Source organism: Elgaria multicarinata, chromosome 12, assembly GCF_023053635.1.
Source record: "Elgaria multicarinata webbii isolate HBS135686 ecotype San Diego chromosome 12, rElgMul1.1.pri, whole genome shotgun sequence".
NCBI lineage: Eukaryota > Metazoa > Chordata > Lepidosauria > Squamata > Anguidae > Elgaria > Elgaria multicarinata.
This window is the reverse complement of record NC_086182.1, coordinates 30,602,309-30,612,912: the sequence shown is the minus strand read 5'-3', so window position 1 is coordinate 30,612,912 and position 10,604 is coordinate 30,602,309.

Here is a 10,604-nt window from a genome sequence, read left to right as displayed (position 1 = left end):
ACACTCTCATTGATTCCAACGGATTAATTAATTGCTTGATTTGGATACTACCTTTAAGGGCACAATTGCCCCTTCATTGCATTGAGCAGGGGGTTGGATTCGATGGCCTTGTAGGCCCCTTCCAATTCTGCTATTCTATGATTCTATGATTCAAGGCAGTAGACAAGATTTCATAAAATACAATAATAAAACATAATAAAATAACCATCCAATTAGAACTATATTGTACCCCTTTCCAATTAAGCAGTAGAGTAGAGGGTTAAAAACATCAACAGTCATTGATGAAAAACAGATGGAAATGTATTATTATTATTATTGTTACATCTATATCTCTTCTTTTCCCCTCTTGCAAGGAAACTAAGGGGGCTTACAGGGTTCTCCTCCATTTTATCCTCCCAACAACCACCCTGTGAGGTAGGTTATGCTGAGAGTCAGTGACCGCCCCAAAATCAATGAATGAGCTTCCATGGCTGAGTGGGGACTAGAACCTGGATCTCTCAACTCCCTGTCCAACACTCTAACCACTATACCACACTGGCTAGAATATAAATGTTCTAAGTCGTTTTTCAAAAGCTTCACCTAGACCACACCCTGATTGCCCCTTGTAACACCAGTACTGCTACTATTTCGCCATGCCACGATCCTTGTCCTTCCACCAAAGTTTCCTGGCACACCATGTTCCAAATAAAATAGGGAAACTGAACAGCACTAAGCCAAAGGAACTCAATCATGCTCACGTCCTCCTGGAATCAGTGGGGCACGTGACTTGTGACTAACTGAAGCATTATTGATTGTTAAACCAGTATGATTATTTCTGTAAACTTGTTACAATTATTTTGCACATATTATGGGTTTATGTGACCCCCCCCACCAGGAAGAGGGGCTAGGAGGAGGTGCTACTTAAAGAACTTCTATCTCACCATTTGGTCATTTTTCTTCGAATATCTTAGCTGTGGGACCTGAAAATGGTGTGTGAGAGGTCTTGCCATCAACCCAACTGTATTTGCATGGATCTTCTGAGTGAAATAAGCACCGGAGATGAGGTTTATTATGGCTCATCTGATGCACTGATTGTATTGGGCATAAGACTGCAATCTTGGCTTTGTTTCACTTTCTGGTGACTGAGGTTCAGTATCTTAGCCTTGGGAGAAGAAAGAGACAGACGGTAAAGCATGGTGATGGCAGGGCTGGTGCCAGACTATTTTGTACCCTAGGCAAGGTGAGCTACTTGCACACATAGGAAAGGAAAGGAAAGGAAAGGAAAGGAACCTCTCGTGCAAGCACTGAGTCATTACTGACTCTTTGAGGGACACCAGCTTTCGCTGACGTTTTCTTGGCAGAGCAGATGTTTTGTAGAAAAAATAAAAAGCACAAAACTTGAAACTGCTAAATTTATTATGTTTTTTTCTTAAGACAGCTGATTTGTATAAACTGTGACCCTTAAAAGTCAGTACTGCGCCCCTCTGTGGTCTGCGCCCTAGGTGGCTAATGGTAGCACCGGCCCTGGGTGATGGGGAGGAAATCTACACGTCGTACTGAAGGCGCTCGCGTGCGCCTCCAGTCCGCCCTCAAAACGATGGTGTAGACGGAGAAAGAAGAGACGGAGGAAGAGGCGGAGGAGGAGGCGGCTGGGGAACCGGCCGTGTCCTTGCCACCGCCTCCCCGCCGGCCTCCTGCTGCCGGGGTAAGAGTCACCCGAAACTCTTTGTGTAGATCCGGCTAGCAAAGAGCGGGGGGAGGAAGAGGCATGTGCAAAGGGCCCGGATGTCTGCGTGTGTGTCTCTCTGTGTGTGTGTGTGTGTGTGTGTGTGTGCGCACGCGTGTGTGTCTCCAGCCTGCTTCCTCCGCCACCCCCTTCCACACAGCCACTTGGTGTGGCTGGGGATCTCCCCCGCGCGCTCCTTAGAGAGGCAAACTGTTGCTGGCAGCGGAGGGCAAAGGGGAGGAGGCGGCGGCGATGCTGCCGCACGCTGCGTCCCGGCCTTTCCCGCGGAGAGGGATTTCTCTCTCTCTCTCTCTCTCTCTCTCTCTCTCTCTCTCTCTCTCCTGTCTTCCTTTGAATTCCGTGATCCATTGTCCTCCTCGCTCTCACTCAGGGCTGCTCAGGCGACACACACACACACACTCCCGCCGTGCCGGTTCCCCAACCGCCTCCTCCTCCTCCTCTTCCTCCGTCTCTTCTTTCTCCGTCTACACCATCGTTTTGAGGGCGGACTGGAGGCGCACGCAGGCGCCTCCAGTACGACATGTAGATTCCCTCGGGGAGTGAAAGTGATGGCTCCCAGTGACTTATTCCATGCCTTCATGGCTTTCTGCTGGGAACCCTGAAGCCCTGTGTTATGTCTAACCCTACTGCCCCTGTTTCGGGAGAAGGGGTTTCAGGTAATCAATCAGAATCAGATTCAGAACTAGAAGACGCAGCGCCAGACACCAGCCAGGCCGTACTAGTGGGGCAGCAAGCTCTCACAGGAGATTCCTCAGCTGGAAATCAACCCACTCCAGAGCTTATCTCCTCAAGGCCAAATCCTACACCCTCAGAGGGAAACGAGGGAGCTTCCAGGGGTGAGCATTCTGAAACACTAACTGATGCTAGAATCCACTGGAAGCTCAAACGCACAGCGCATAAAGAGGCCGTGAGAAAGTCAGAGAGATTGCGCCAGAAACTACCACCGCACCAGGTGCCTTGAAGTTACGGGCATTTGAGAAGTAACTCCTCTCTCTCTCTTCTTGAATGGATAATTGTCTTGCTTAGGTAATTTTAAAGAGGTAGACTCTATTCAGGTTAAAGAGACGTTTGTTGCTTAATAAAGACTTTGTGGATTACTTAGCAAGCCTCATCATTTGCCTCCCATTGAAAGTTCGAGGGCTTGGGCACCCTGCTAGAAACACCTCACCCAAAAAGCTGGAGAGGGATGGCAGTTTTGCAGAAGAATTGAAGGCAATATAACACCGGCATGGTTACCTTTGTCATTGCTGGCACTCAAGGGCCAATCTCAATTATACACCCTCCCCCAAGAAGAATAGGGGACTTAGGGCCTTGCTAGACCTACCTTAGAATCCGTGTGGGAGGAGGGGCCAAGCCGCACTAGAAGTAGCGCGGCCTGTAGGCCCCGTCCACACGTGAGACACGATGGGGCCGAGGGAAGCCCAGCAGGGATCACAGGCTGCGCATGGTGACAGGGATCGCCATGTCCTGCAGGCCGGACATGGTGACAACAGGAAAAGCCGGCTGGGGACAGTGGCAGCAGCGGCGGCAGCAGGACAGGGCGGCTGGGGACATCGGCGGCTGTGGCAGCAGAGGACACAGCAAGTGGGGACAAGGGGGGGTGAGACATGCACGTGGGGACAGGGAGGTATCGGAGGCCAGGGGAGGTCATGGGGGGGAATCGGGGGAAGGGGGCGGGAGAGCTGCAGCCCATCTGCCGCTTTTCCCGGCTACTCGTGTGTAAGTGCACTAGCCGGCAAAAGTGGCAGAACGGTCCACACGCCTGCGGTCCTGGCCTTAGCCCGACCTGAGGCCAGGACCGTGGGAAGAACCATGCTACAAGCAGTTCCTGTTAGTGTGGTGCCAGGGCGGCTCGAGTCCTGGCTGAGGCCGGGATCCCCTGTGCATCATCTGGACGCACAGGGACGAGCACGGGCCTCCCACCGCCCTAACCCCTGGTCTAACAACGGCCTTAGCTGATGAGATGAGGGAATTTTGGCTGCACAACAGCTTCTCTCCACCTTGCAAGGCAAGCTGCCTGCACTTGCCAAAGTTTCCTCCTCTACGCAACTCTGAAAGTCAGCTGCATGAGACCTGTTTCCCACTCTTGGCAAAGCTGACTTCCTCACCCTTTTACATGTCACTGTAGATTTTGTTTTTTGCTCTTTTCTCTAACGGAGGAAAGCCTCTAATCCCCGCCCCACCCTGGCTCGGCTGAAGTTGATAACTGAAGTTGATAATTAAACAATGAAATACCGGGACCACATTCTCAACTTCCACCCTGCAGCCATGTATTCCTCCAGTGTGTTATTTATGACTCTTGTTCACTTTTATTATTAAGCATGTGGATACAACTTGGGAAAGTTTTTGTATCGCTATCATAAATTCTGATTTCCAAGGAGCTGTGGAAATAAATTTGGAAGCTGTTATGCACATCTTTGCTCAGTTGGGCTGACTCATAAAAGCCTAAGAAAAGTGGTGAAATTACAGGTGAGAATACACACATACGCAAACCAGCAAACCACAGGGGTCAGCTCAATTCTGATCAAGCAAAAAAGTGCTCTTGGGAAGCAACCAGGTTTCTCTGGGCTTTCCGCCCACTACTAATAAACAACGACCTTGGGGAGAAGTGCCGTTCTAACAGAGCTTTGGCAGAATTAGAAAAGGGCAACTAAAATGACCCGGGGCTGGAGCATCTCCCCCAGGAGAGAACATCATCAACTGGGATTGTTGAGCTTGGAGAAAAGGAGGCTAAGGGGACTCATGATAGAGGTGTACAACATTATGCCTGGGGTGAACAATGTGGGTAGGGAGACATTTTTCTCCCTCTCTCAAAATGCTAGAACCCAAAGGGCTCATCCCATGAAGCTGACGGGTGGGAGATCCAGGACAAATAAGAGAAAGTACTTCTTCACATGGCACATAGTTAAATTATGGAACTCACTACCACAAGATGTAGCGATGGCCACCAATTTGGATGGCTTTAAAAGGGAGTTGGATAAATTCCTGGAGGTGAAGGCTGTCAATGGCTACTAGCCCTGATGGCTATGTGCTTTCGCCAGTATTTGAGGCAGTAAGCCTGTGTGCACCAGTTGCTGGGGAACATGGGTGGGAGGGTGTTGTTGCACCATTTCCTGCCTTGTTCATCCCTGGCCGATGGCTGTGTGAACAGTGTGCTGGACTAGATGGATCCTTGGTCTGATCCAGCCTGGCACTTCTGATGTTCTTAGAACTTGGACCCGCCATTGCTGTTGTGTCAAACCCATGGAAGAGCAAAACATCACTAGGAACGGAAAATGAGAGGAAGCCACAGAGGTCAACGTTATAATTTTGATAACGTAACGACACACACATGCTACATGCTTTTATGGCAGGGGGATTGAACCTCTTTCAGCCCAAGAGAGGAATTCAGTTTTGGAGGCGCTCTCAGGGGCTTCATTCGGGTAGTGGGCAGGCCAAAGTCAAAAGGGCTGGAACCCAAGTTAACCCAAAGGCCAGAGTATTTTATCTTAAAGCTCAGGGTGGGCATGTTTGGGAGGTCTGAGGAAGCTATTTTCACTCTTGCAGGCTGGGGGATGCAGGGCTCCCCCCAGTCTAAACATGCATAGGATTGTTCCCTAAGCAGAACCTTCAGAGTGAGAAGAACAATGTCTCTGAATGCCAACTGCAGAAGGACAAAAAACAGGGGGCTACAGTTGCTTTCTATCCCCCGCTGCATGGGTTTCCACCTGGCTGCCCCCTGTTGGAAACAGTGTGGTGGGCTTGACGGACCTTTGCACTCGTCCAGCACAGCTCTTCTTATATTCTCCTACATGAGTGTGTGGGAGCCATTTACTTGTACAGGAGGCATTCAAAACACTGATGCACAGGGACTTCAATTAAATAACTGAACAGCATAATTGTTTCCCATATTCCCTCTTGGTTTCGGTCCCCAATTCTGGGCACACTTGTTTTGGTGACTTGCAAATGGAAGTTTTTGGCTCTGGGTTCTGCTTATAGATGGATGGAAAATGATAAGCAAGAGCTGTGATGCTGTTCACTGACACATCTCATGCACACCAAAGGCTTAATGCTCCCACCATTGACATTCATTTAGAGTATTGCGTCCGGTTCTGGGCTCCACAATTCAAGAAGGACGCAGACAAGCTGGAGCGTGTTCAGAGGAGGGCAACCAGGATGATCAGGGGTCTGGAAACAAAGCCCTGTGAAGAGAGACTGAAAGAACTGGGCATGTTTAGCCTGGAGAAGAGAAGATTGAGGGGAGACATGAAAGCACTCTTCAAATACTTAAAAGGTTGTCACACAGAAGAGGGCCAGGATCTCTTCTCGATCCTCCCAGAGTGCAGGACATGGAATAACAGGCTCAAGTTAAAGGAAGCCAGATTCCAGCTGGACATCAGGAAAAACTTCCTGACTGTTAGAGCAGTACGACAATGGAATCAGTTACCTAGGGAGGTTGTGGGCTCTCCCACACTAGAGGCATTCAAGAGGCAGCTGAACAACCATCTGTCAGGGATGCTTTAGGGTGGATTCCTGCATTGAGCAGGGGGTTGGACTCTTTGGCCTTGTAGGCTCCTTCCAACTCTGCTATTCTATGATTCTATGATTCCGCTTTGAATCAAATGTCCTAGCCTTGAGTCCCCGAACAAAAAAAATGGTCTCTGGGTCTAGCCCCTTCCACCCACAGGGAATCCCAGAAATTCTCAGCCATTGCAGAGCACAGGATTGTGTCCACGTTAAGGCCCCATTTTGCTCCCTATCTCCTACTTCACCTCTATTTATAGTGAGTTATTTACCTAAAGAGACATTTATGGCTTCATAATTAGCAAGACAATGCAGCGCCCGAGAAGCCAGTGATCGCCTGCCTCTTAGCAAGGGAGCAAAAACCCATCAGTGTCTGAAATGACCCATGACAGCGATTAGATTAGAGCAATGTGTAACGGAGCTCCCCGTCTCAGCCTCCTGCCGTCAAAGGGCTCCCAGCTTTCCGCTGATCAGATCGCTGGGGTTGGGGGGGGGGGATGTACTTAAATTTGTGCTTCGTTTGGCAGCACCGTAAAACTGAATTACAGCAACGCCATACCCAAGGGCCATGGGACAAGAGAGCCGGAGAAATCCCCAGCGTTTCAGGGGAAGCTTCCTGCCAGCGATACGGCGCCACGTTAATAGCCCACTGAGAGTTGCTCTCTGCCTCCCAAAATGAGGCACATTAAAGAAGAGGCCGCAGTGGGAAAGGGACAGGAAAGAATTAAGAAGCATGGAAGCAGGGAAAAGTGCCACCGATTGCTCCGTTTTCCAGGAGTGGTCATCGCATCAATGCAAGTAGCTGTAGGCCTGGGCCCGATTCAAAGTGCTGGTATTAACATTCAAAGCCCTAAACGGCTTGGGGCCAGACTGTCTGAAGGAACGCCTCCTCCCATATGTACCTGCCTGGACCTTAAGATCATCCACAGGGGTCCTTCTCTGCGAGCCCCTGCCAAAGGAAGTGAGGCAGGTGGCTACCAGGAGGAGGGCCTTCTCTGCTGTGGCACCCCGGCTGTGGAATGAGCTCCCTAAGGAGGTTCGCTTAGCACCTACACTGTACTCCTTTCGTCGCCAGCTAAAGACCTTTTTATTCTCTCAGTATTTTAACACTTCATCTTAACTTAAATTTATTTTAACTCTGTATTTTAATCTTATATCAATTTTGCTGCGTGGTTTTATCCTGGTTGTGCTTTTTATATTGTATTTTGCATTTGTGCTTTTAACCTGTTGGTTGTTTTATTATGGTTTTAATTTTTGTGAACCGCCCAGAGAGCTTCGGCTATTGGGCGGTATAAAAATGTAATAAATAAATAAATAAATATAAATTCTTTTATACACCAGGTGAAGACCTCTTGATTCTCCCAGTATTTTAACAGTCTATAAATTAATTTTAACTTTGCTGCATTTTGTATTTTTTCATTGCTGCTGTTTTTATCTTGGTTGTGCTTTTATTTTGTATTTTATAGTATGGTTTTATACTGTTGTTTTGTTTTGAATTGTCTTAATTATGTAAACTGCCCAGAGAGCTTCGGTTATTGGGTGGTATAGAAATGCAATAATAAATAAATAAATAAATAAATAAACAAACAGAAAGCTCCTGCTTCACGGTGATACAGGCAGCGTCTTGCACCAGTTTGGACACAGACATTGAAGCGTTGCTCATCTCCAGGTCCTTAGCATCAGAGACTGCCCGGTCCCTGCCTGGTCCAACCTCCAAGACAGGCTGCAACTAGGGGTCCAGCTCTTTTGGCCCAGGCAGGACAGCATCCAAAGGGCCAAAGGGAAAGGATGCATCCAAAGATGGGATCGTGGTCCCGGATGAAGCAGACAAGGTTGTGGTGAGTGGACGGGCTTTATGTAGCTACTCGAGGAGACAGGCTGTTTGGACTGAAGAACCAAGCCTACAGCAACAGGCTGTATCTCTTCAGGTCTCCTGGTCTGGCAGCAGTATCCCTCTGGCCATTATCTTGGTGGCGGTGCAGCACAGGAAAGAATAAGCCAGTAACTTCTTCAGCTTGCAAGCTGCTCAGATGAAACAGAGAACGCAGGTGCCTGAGTCCCAGGTTCATAGAATCATAGAATAGTAGAATTAGAAGGGGCCTATAAGGCCATCAAGTCCACCCACCTGTTCAATGCAGGAATCCACCTTCAAGCATCCTGGACAGATGGTTATCCAGCTGCCTTGTGAAAGCCTCTAGTGTGGGGGAGCCCATGACCTCCCTAGGTAACTGGTTCCATTGGCGTACTGCTCTAACAATCAGGAAGTTTTTCCTGATGTCCAGCTGGAATCTGGCTTCCTGTAACTTGAGCCCATTATTCCGTGTCAACTCAGTCCTGGGGATCAGATTGAGGTACCTTTGTTTTGCGTCAGGAGTGTCATACCACTTTCAGGCTGAGGACCAAATTCCATTTTGGAGACGTTCTCTGGTGGGCAAGATTGAAGGCAGAAGGCCCAAATATCAGAAATAGGAAAAATATATACCAGCAATTTTGCTTTAAGGCTCTTACTGCCAGTAACAAAAGCTTAGGGAAGGCATTTCAATCTTTCAGAATGGTGGGGGGGAAACCTGCACAAAAGCCATGGAACTACCAAATGATAGGTGGTCCAGGGAAAGGGGGCTGGGGGAAGGGGACATGAGCTTCTGGGGAACCCCAGAGGGCCAGAGGGTTGACATATTATTATTATTATTATTATTTATTTATTTATTTATTTATTTATTTATTTATATAGCACCATCAATGTACATGGTGCTGTACAGAGTAAAACAGTAAATAGCAAGGCCCTGCCGCATAGGCTTACATTCTAATAAAATCATAATAAGACAATAAGGAGGGGAAGAGAATGCCAACAGGCACAGGGTAGGGTAAAACTAACAGTATAAAGTCCGCACAACATCAAGTTTTAAAAGCTTTAGGAAAAAGAAAAGTTTTTAGTTGAGCTTTAAATGCTGCGATTGAACTTGTAGTTCTCAAATGTTCTGGAAGAGCATTCCAGGCGTAAGGGGCAGCAGAAGAAAATGGACGAAGCCGAGCAAGGGAAGTAGAGGCCCTTGGGCAGGCGAGAAACATGGCATCAGAGGAGGAACATAGGAACACAGGAACATCTGAAGCTGCCTTATACTGAGTGAGGACACCCTGCTTGTTAGAGAATCAGCAAGAGGGCCATTGCCTGGCTGAGACTGACTCACAGGAGTGACTCTGACCATGGAGTTGTCGACTTTAAACGTTAGAGCCGCACTGTGGTGTGACTTCATGGAATGGTTGCTGAAACAGCACTAGAGGAAAACACAAGGGCCACCTCATGGCCAAGCTTGATGTGACATGAGAAATGTGTGAGGAGTTCCTTGTTGTTGCTGTTGTTGTTAAAACCTCTGAAATGTATGCTGCAAATATGATAGGAGCAGTAGTGTGGAGGATGTGCTTAAATTTTGATACATTTTTTCAGCTGCCCCCACCCTGTTCCCATAGCTGCATTTGAATAACAAACTAACTCAAACATTTGGAGTCCATTCCTACTGGGTTTCCTGTTGTCACATCTGCCCTGGCCCTCAGCCCACGACCGCTCACCATCTCAGGGCTTCGGAGGAGCAGAATCACCGTGGCCTGTGGAAAGTTAGCCCGAGGCGGTGTAAATTCCCACAGAATTGAAGGCCTAGCAGCTCACCTTATCCTCTCCTGCCTGATATCTTTCAAAAACCCATTAGCCTTTATGGGAAGCTTGTCTCAATCAAAGAAAGAAATAGCTCACCATGCTGCCATTTACAAACGTCCGTCTTACCTCAGACTTGTTGTTGATGTGCTGTGGAGGGCTGCCATGGTAAACCTGTTTGGGGAGACTCCCAGATGGCACCTGCAACAGGACTATACTTTGCTGGCTGTCGGAAGCACGGGGATCTCAAGAAACAATACCATTCCTTCTCTCCTGCTTTTTCAGGGAGTAGCTTCCACTAAACCAAAAGTAGGGCACCTTAGGCCTGTGGGTCAAATCCAGCCCTCCTGGGTTCGCAATCTATCCCTCCTGAGGTCACAGTCCAGCCGCGGCCCTTTCCGTGATTGCTCAGTGGTTGCCCAACCTTTTTTCATTCTAGTATTTGATGTCATTGCACACTATGAAATGTTATCTTCTTTCAAAATAGGGTTTCACAAAAGTAAGGGCAACAAAAAGAAGAGACATGATAATAAATCAAGACCACTAAAGAAACAAAGGCATGCACTAATTGTAATTCTTTGTCTATAACTGATATGCTTACAGAATCATAGAATGGTGGACTTGGAAGGGACCACAAGGATCATCTAGACCAACCCTCGGGAATGTGCAGGAAAACTAATTTAACCAGCCGTGAAAGGTGGCTGTCCAGCCTCTTCTTGAAAACCT